Raw genomic sequence first — 9,231 nt, forward strand, 5'->3', positions numbered from 1 at the left:
ATGTCATGCTTGCTTTTTTGTTGTTGTTGTTGTTATTATTGTTGGTTTTGGCTTAGAGGGAATTTATAGCCACCCGTGCTTCCCATGAAGCCAGCAGCAGCACGTGCACCCGCTTCTCCACTTCTTCGGAACGTGCGTGCAGGGCTGGGTAGGACACGTCATGAGTTGATGGGAACCAAAAAAGAAACAGAGAGGGAAAAACAAGCCAATTTGCTAAGAGAAAAAGATCTCTTCACAACCACTCTAGCTGCTCCTCAGTGGTTTTGCTGATTTCCATGTAATTTCCACATAAACACAGGTACAGGCACACATCCCCGGGGGAGGTCTCGGGGAAGGAAGGTGCTGCAGACACCGTGTTTGCACAATAACTCCAGCCTGCACGAACACGGGAGCCCTGCGGAGGGGCTGGGGCTGGCTGGAGTTGGGCAGCCCCAGCACGGGCTGTGCCAGGGGGTACAGCTGCACCTGGAGGCCTTGGGGGCTAAAACCATTGCAGCTCCTAGGAAATCAGCACCTGCCTGTTTTATGAAAATATTTGCAAATACTCAGCTATTTATTTAGCCTACCTGAAGCTGTCTGGTCAGGGTGGTAAGAGCGGTGTGTGCACTGGCCAGCCTGCCAGGATGTTCAAAGCTGCTTTCCACAGCAGCGCATCGCCACAGCAGCCGCGGCTCTCCCTGCAAGCAACTGGGGCTGGAGCTTTACTTTCTGTTTGCAGAGTAAATAAGAGGCAGAAATGTGCAATTCCACTTCAGCGTGGAATCACGAGGTCTCATCTTGGGACCGAAGCGTTCACAGTGCTGAGCACAGATGCCCTCCTATTCACCTTTAAAGTCTGCATCCTTTCTGTGCTTCCCACGTGTCCTTTGCCTTCACCTCCACGATGTCTGTCTTGCCTTTGAAATACCAGTGCTCTCCTACTGCTAAAGTATGTGGAAGGATGAATCTTTTATCTCCCTGTTCTATTAGGGAGGTTGATACTGGGTTCATTGGTTAGGTTTAAGATGTTACAAAAGCATCCGCCTGGTGGGATTTAAAGATGACAACCCTCCAGTGTTATTTCAATGCAGGTAATGGCAAGTAGATCCCCTTGCTTTCTTTTCACCCCCTTAGGAGGAAAAGCCTGTCTAGAATAAGGATGTGTAGATAAGAAGAGATTAGAGATTCAAGCTCAAGGCGCTTGCTCACATCCCTACCTGGGGAGAAGCATGGCTGAGCCCAGCTCTGCTCGCCATGGGCAGCCCTTCTGCAAGTGATACACGGAGGTGCTGCAGATGCACCCCTGGCTTGTGAGCACGTTTCCCTCTAAGGAAGGATCTGTGCAATGCCCCAGGCTGAGCCCTAACTGGAAATCTTGGTCTGAGCTCCATGACAAGGTGGGATGAGCCATGTCTGCTCCTCGTGGAGGCAGGGCCAACAGAACTGGGCATGGTTTGGGCTGTGGGCTGCTCTCAGGGCAGGCTGCTCTAAACCATCACCAAGCACTTTCTGAAACGGTTACTGCTCGCAAAACATGTATTTGGATTAAACTGAAATTGCTCAAAGAAAATTGGGTATATTTCAATGGGGTTTCACGTATAATAAAAAATGGACTTATGACAAAACCATTTATTTTCGAAAAACATTGGTATTGTTTCCAATGCACACAATTGTTTTACAATTTACTTGGTTGTGAATTTTCCACTTTAACCATGTTGCTTGGCAGAACCTGAGACCTTCGCTCATAGCCTGAAACACCATGCTGACTAACACCGCGCAGCTTACCCCTGAACACGTGCCCACACATCAGAGCTGAGAGCATCCACTGCTGCATTTTCCTCTGCCTTCTTTCTCAGATACTTAGGAGAGCTCCAGCTTCTCACAAAGCTGAAGTCATCTAATTTTCTGGATCAAAGTGTCTCCTGTTTTTGTTGTAATGAAGCAATTTGACACTTTCGGTAATATAAACATTCCCAGCCCTAATTAAAAGGGCAGCTGGTTTCAATATTTCCAGGAAGCTTTTCCAGATTAGCACAAGAATATGGCCAAAAGCACAGGACACCAGAGGGTGGGAATACTCCCTCCCAGCAAGGCTCTTTATCTGCTCCAGTTTCCCACCCCCTGCTCCATACCAATGGGGGAGCTACAAAAGCCCTCATTTTGTGCTTTCAGCAGTGTTAGCAGAGGCTGATCACCAGCATGTAACCAGTGGGTGCCTTCAGCCTCCTCAGGTGGTGAGGGGGTACCCAGTGCCTATCTGGGTTTGCAGCATTGCTCCTACCCTGAACCCTGGCACCAGCCCCAGAGACACAGCCCAGACCCAGCTGCCCTGGGGCTGCAACCAAGGCAGAAGGGACAGCTAAGGACTTCCCGAAGTGACAATGGAGACGATTTGGTGCATGAACATGTTTCTGCACTGATGTGCTGGGGAGCCTCATTGGAGAGAGTTTGGAAAACATGAGCAGCATGAGCTGGCGGCTGGCCTCCACTGCAGGAGATGGGGAAGGAGTACTCATGCTGTCGGAGATGCCACCACCACCAGCCCTGGCCACATGCAAGCCCAGACAGAGAAGAGTGTCCTGTACAGCAGCTTTTGGAGGGGATGGATTATCTCCCTGCACACCCAGCTGAACCTGCAGCACACCCAGACCAGACAAAGCTGTGAGAAGCCAAAACAGAGCTCGACAGCGAGTTACTGGCTTGGGGCTGACACGTAGGGATGCCCGTGGTCCACCCATAACAGGACACTCTCTTAGATACTGCCATGCTTCCACCGATATCATCCCAGCTGAAAAGACCTAGAAGTTCCTTTGAAACAAGTAATGCTATCCCCAGACCCACACCAAGGTGCCCGCAGCAGGCAGGAAGCCCCCAGTATGCAGCCATTTCCAGTCAGTGCCATTTCTACACATTTGCCACCGTTTCTCCTCCAACCTTTGCCATGGAGGCCACTCGCTACCCAGCGGCCCCGTGGGAGAGGAGGGCAAGGGTTGGTATCCCCAGTGCAGCACTGCCACCATCCCCCAGGAGCTGGTGGAGCTTCACTGGATGTCAAGCATCAGGGAACAGAGAAGGGCCCCACTGAATAGAGCAGCCATGGGAGGAAGCGTTGCTTCTCCCAAAGCTTTCATAGCCAAGCATCGCAGAGCACATGCCACAAACCCCCTCCTGTCACCTGCAGGGTGGCATCAGCCCTTTCAAGGCACTGCAAGTTTGAGTCAATGCTGAGGATTATTTACCTATAGAGCACCCTATGGAACTTTCTACGGGAAAGGCACCCTAAGCTGCTCCCAGACATGACCAGAGTTGATGTTCTTCTCTGCTTTCCAGGTGTACCTCTGCAAAGAGCCCAACAACAGTTGGTTTGGGGATGACCTCTGGGAGCTGCTGTTGCGAGGAGCTCGGTTGGTCTGTATTGGGGTCATGTCCATCTTGCAGAGAGCAGGGAGATGGGCAAAGCTCCAGCCCAACCCTGCAACAAGGACAAGGATGCTGGATCCCATGGCCGGCCAGAAAAGGGCTGGACCCAAGCTCCAGTGTCAGTGGGCTCTGCCTCGCGCCTGCCTCTCAGCTGAGGATGCGGCACAGAACAGCAATTTATTCATTTTGTCTCCTGAACAAGTATTAAGATGAATATCAAAACATAATTGTCTCAACAATCTTTAGGCTTTTACTTATCAGTAGATGATAAGGCTATATAGCAATATGTTCATTTGTCTGTAGATCTCTGTAATCCTATTAAGTACCGAGTGATAACTATTAAACTGTGTATATACCCCCCCCCACACATCTGTTGAGGAATGCATTTAAGGCACACACTCAGAAAAATTTACCACTGCACAGAGAGGGCAGGTAGCACTGTGTGGACATCTTCAACATAAGCTGCCTCAACTAGCACCAGCTCACACAGAATCAAAGACACATCCTAGTACTATATCAGGAATACTGCTGGAGCTAAGCCAGGGAAAAAAAAAGTAAAATTGCCCCTTGTATTTTATTCTGAATCTCCCTCAGAGGAGAGGGAATTTTTCTTACTCCATATTTCATGCCTGGAAGCCGTAGGACCAGCCGCCAGTGCCTGCAGCAGCACTGCCTGTGCGCCTCCCCTGCCTGCCCACCCCTGGAGAACCTCCACTGCCTGGCCTCCTCTGCCTGGCCACCTCAAGATCAGCAAAGCCCATTTCTGAAGCAACCACAGAGATTTTCACCTACTGAAAAAATAGCCTGGGGTTCTGGGGCAAAGGAAGAGGAAAGCTTGTGCTTCAACCCAAAACCCAGCAGCTGCCTGGTTTGGCCAAGTGCTTTTTCTCACAAAGCTCAAGATCTCTTGACCGTGGCCAGGTAAAGAAACTCCACGCAGGACTGCCTGACACTGCTGTGGTTGTGTGTGTGTGTCCCAGCAGTGCCAGCCGCTGCCTGGAGGGATGGGGACGTGCCCTGGGAGGAAGCTGTGATTCCATCTTCACGCTCGCTCGCCCTGGGTCCCCTGAGCAATGACCGTGCTGGCGCCCGACTCGGTGCCGCCTGGCTTCCTGATGTGTCCAGGAGCTGACACGTCGCTGTTCCATCTCCCTCCTGACCTTGCTGTGCCCTCAAAGCAATCCCAAGCTGAGGAGCCACTTCCATGTGGCACACCTCTCCATCCAGGGCATTTCGGTGGCACCAGCCTGCTGTACAGCATGTGCTGGTGAGCAGCATCTCCCTGCCCTGACCTCCCAGGGAGGTGCGGGGATACCAAAGTGCTAAGTACAGCTGCTTCCCCTCTCTGCCCCTTTTTTTTGAGGAAGGACAGCATTTGTTTGCGCTGTGCAGGCATACAGCACTCCCATGATACCTACCCCAGACCATACTCTCTGCGTCTCCCTAAGTTACTGTGAATTCAGTAAATATCTAGTCTTAAGTACTTCATTTTCAAAACCAAGCAATCACAGCCAACAAGCCAGGAATAAGACTCATATCCTTAATTCCTCCCTCCAAAGCCTATTGCACACAGAAGGAGCAGGACAAGCCTCCCAAGACTGCCAAGCCAGCACACATTTCACATACCCATAGCATCTCTCAATTTCTAGACTTGAATCTTGAGTTCAACGAGGCTCTTTCACATGTGCCTTTCAACTTCTAACTCCCCATGTGTGCACGGATACCTGCTACATCATGGCCATGGCAGCTGGGGCTTGCCAGTGCCTTGGGGCCACACGTGGATGGAGTTTGGAGACCAGTTAACTCAGAGGAGCTCTGGGCTTTGTTAGTGCTCAGCATCACTGGTAGAACAGGTTGCTGCAGTGCTTTTACTGCCTGCCATAAAAACAAAAACAAAAACAAAAACAAAAAAACCCACCTTCTTCCTGCTGTAGCTTGGAGCTGGTGCTTAGGGCATATTTCCTTCTTAATTGCAGGCTTAGAGGTGCAAAGGCACTGAATGGAAATGTAACACTCTCTGGTTGGAGTGAATGGGGCTGTCAGGAGGCATCTGGGAGAGCGTTCGTTAGCCTTTCGGGTGGCAGCAAGCGTGTGGCTGCAGGCAGGGGAGCAGAGGCTTCTCCCAGACGTGTTAAAAGCAGGGCTGAAATGCCAAGAAATGATGGAGAAACATAAAAAAAAAAAGCAACCCAGAAAGTAGCATCAGAAATATTGATAACCCAGGCAAATCACTCCTATGGACCTTCTTTGATTACATTATCTGTTCATTTTTCCTTACAAAGTGCTGCTATCACACAAGCATAATAAAACAAGAATATATAAATGGAAGGAATTAAGAGTCATCCTGTTGGGACCAATTTAATCTTTGCTTCGTTTAAAAGGAGAACATGGCTCCCTTATCTAATGTACATAAAATTGCTCTTTATTCCCCAGGTTTACATAGAGATGACAGATCTATATAAATATGGATCTGCTCCTTTTCCCCACTCTGCTGTGAGAAGAGCCATCTTCCTCCACATCTATTCTCTGCCCTAGATGCAGGAAGGGAGTCTCCCTCCCGCCCTACATTCTTACTGTAAATGGAGGGGATAAGGATCTGGCAGCATCCTTTGGAGGTTACAAGCTTGGTCAGCTGATATTTGAAGGAAAAAAGCAGTGAGAGCGGTCAGAGGTAGCTCTCGCTCAGAGGCATCTGGTGTTGAAGGGAACGGGTTGGCTAGCCCGCAGCCTGGGGCTGAACCCCAGCCAAAACTCAGGAGCACCACGCTCCCATATGTCCCTGCTGGTTTTCCTTTTGGGGAGCTCAGAGCGAGCCTGCAGAGGTTTCCATGCAGCACAAGACAGGCAGGAAACCACAACGTCTCCTAGGAACTGTCACAGTCAGGCCCCTCAGAGTGAAGGAGAAATGCAGGTTTAAGGTGAAATTACCAAGAGAAAAGACTCCCCCAAAGCTCCTGGTGAGCTGCCACATCCACAAGAGCAGCCCTGACCTGTCCCCAGTGTTCCCCTGGCACTGCAGTGCCTGGGAGGAGGCTGAGAGCACCCGCCAGGAGCCATTTCAATCTGCACAGGTTCAGGTTTTTAAACAAAAAAGTCCGAGCTACCCCTAGAAACAGACTTTCCCACACCTCAAACTGAAGTTGAAACGCAGATCTTGGTCCCTGCCAAACTTTTCACTGGCGCTGTTACTGCTGCTGAACAGGACCCCAAGTCACTGAGAGTTCACGTCCTCGCCAGTATGAAATCACGTCCTTTTCCACAGGACACGTTCAGAAATGTGCACGCATTCCTTCTTTTCCCCACCTCTGAGCTGGGAAAAGAGAGGTATTTGTGAATCACTTCCTGCTTCCCAACATGCTGAAAGCATCAGAGGACTCCCTGCTCTTTAAAACCTACCATCATAAATGCAATTTTAAAGTGTCTCTATCTCCTAATATCCAGTGGCTTTTTAAAAAGCAACTAACAGCAATGCTGGAATGGCTAATGCCTAATTAGCTAATGGGTAACAATGCTCCTGTGAATGAGGCTGACATTTTCCTCTGTAATTATCATCTAGCCTGATATCACATCCTGGAGCAGGCAGTTGCAGGTGCCTCGGGAGGAGGAAGCGATGCTCCCACGCTGCCCTTGCTGCCGTGCCCGACGGGAGCAGCACGGGAAGACAACCACGGCTTCTGCGTGTCTGGCTTTCCCTAGACATACCCTCATTTTCCATCCCAAGTTTATATGTCTGAGCTGAAAATGATGAATTCAGTCATTCTGCTGGGATGCTCGGCAGCATACAGGTCCGGGTCTCCATCCTGATGGCAGCAGGAGAGCTGATGAAGCCTCGAGGAGTCAACAGTTAGCGTAACCACCTGAGGCTGAAGGCTCATACTGGAGCTGCTGTATTAGTCCTAGAAAAGGCAAGAACATCCCAGTAAGCAAATTGGGGGTCCAGCAAACTGTTAGGAAATATGTCTGCAGGTCCCACAGTTTAGTGCACAGACCACTGCTTCTTCTTTTTCCTTTTACTGTGGTAAATAACAGGAGCAACTCAATTTTGTTTCTCAACTGTCAGAGAATGTGCACCAAGCCATAGGTTTTGGGATGGTTGAATTCTGGTGTGCATAAATGCAAAATCAACCCCTCTGGACTCCCAGCTTTGTCTTTCTCTGGCCATATCCTACACATCACACCAGGACACCCTCTCCAAAGATGACCCTCTGGTCTTTGAATCAGCTTGAAAATCTCCATTGCCAACTGCAATTCTTAGATAAAATATCCAAAGAGGGTCTCCAAGGAAAAGGAAAAAAAAAAAAGGAAACTTTCAGCTCATTTTCAGAAGTTTTAGCCTTGTGCCCCCATAGTGCAGGGTGGATGTTGGGGACCTGCCCCAGGGCACTGGAGGATCCCTGGACAGTCTGTTAGGTTTTTCTCCTACAAATCTTTAAATCTGTAGTTCCACATGCTGCAAATATGAGTTTTTCAGATGTGCCAAGTGCTCCCAGATAAAGAAACATTGTGGTGCTGAGTATCTTCAAGAGGAGGAGAGAGATAAGCCATGACACCAAAACAAAGGTGCTGGTGTGCCGGGACAACCTGCTGCAGCCCTTCCTTCTACAAATCCCCAACAAGAAGACAACAAACCTTCCCTCCCCACATAACCCACATTTATTTACTTATTTGCTCCACTCTCGCCCTTTTGCGAGAAGATGTTAGGGCTAAGACCGCCCTCTTCCTTACCTTGCCCCACATGGGGGAAAGCTCTGAAGATACCATGCACAGAAACGCCAGGCTCTCTGGTGACTTCTCCAGATTTAATTAGCCTGACTCCTCCACCCCCACTCCCCTGCTCCCAAGCTGCTGGAGAGATCAGCAAAAGAGCAGCTGCTCGAGCCCTCTGTCTAATACGGAGCTTGGCTCTCCGAGATGAGCTAAAAAAAAATGCCACCCCAAAGATGGAGCTGCTTTTAGCATTATACACGAGCTGCAACTGCCAAGGAAAGTTTATCTTGGAGCCAATGTGAGCTCTGTTGCTCCAAGTTAAATATTTCCATTTAAAAAGTAGAATGAACTATACTGTGGGACTTCCAATTGCTTCCTGAAATATTAAGGAGGAATATCTTTAAACATTAATATTTTGTTATAGTGCCGAAGCCTTTGTAAGGCAGGGTTATTTTTTAGAGCCGTGCATTTTTCTCTGCATAATTGAAGCCTCCGATGTATGCGTATACCCTCCGGTTCCAAAAGTCACTTCAAAAACTTGAACCCTCCTTCAGAAGCAGTCAATAAAGAAACGGCTCATTTTGCCTTCGCTGCCCTTCTTGCTGGAAGGAGGCACACGCAGAGGACACCTTCGCGTCACCCCTGCACTACGTGCATCATGAAGCTCCCCAGCTGCAATCAGACCAAAAACTGGGGACTGTTGAAGGCCACGGCCACACGTGTGGCACCGACTGATGGGACAGCATTGTTGGGGAGGTTTATCATGGGTGCTCTCCCACTGCCCATCTGTGCTGGGTGGTGGTGGTGGGAGCACCCATGGAGCACGTCTGTGCCCAGGGAAGCTCCAGAACTGTGTCCCCAGCCCCAACGTGGAACTGGCACACAGCGGTTCCCATCTCAGAAGTGCACCGGGATGGGGGCAGGACAAATCCCAGCCCCCTGCCCTGAGCTATGCTCCACCACCAGACCTCCCTGGTGCAGGAGGGGTGGCTATCGAAATGGCGGGTCAGGGGAGCAGATTTAATACTGCTATCGTGGTAGGGAAAGAAAAAAAAAAAGGAAAAAAAAAAAAAGAAAAAAAAGAGAGAAAAATGATGTTGCTTCCAGGCCATTTACATGTTCATT

This window comes from Cygnus olor, chromosome 20 (assembly GCF_009769625.2).
Source record: "Cygnus olor isolate bCygOlo1 chromosome 20, bCygOlo1.pri.v2, whole genome shotgun sequence".
Classification (NCBI taxonomy): Eukaryota; Metazoa; Chordata; class Aves; order Anseriformes; family Anatidae; genus Cygnus; species Cygnus olor.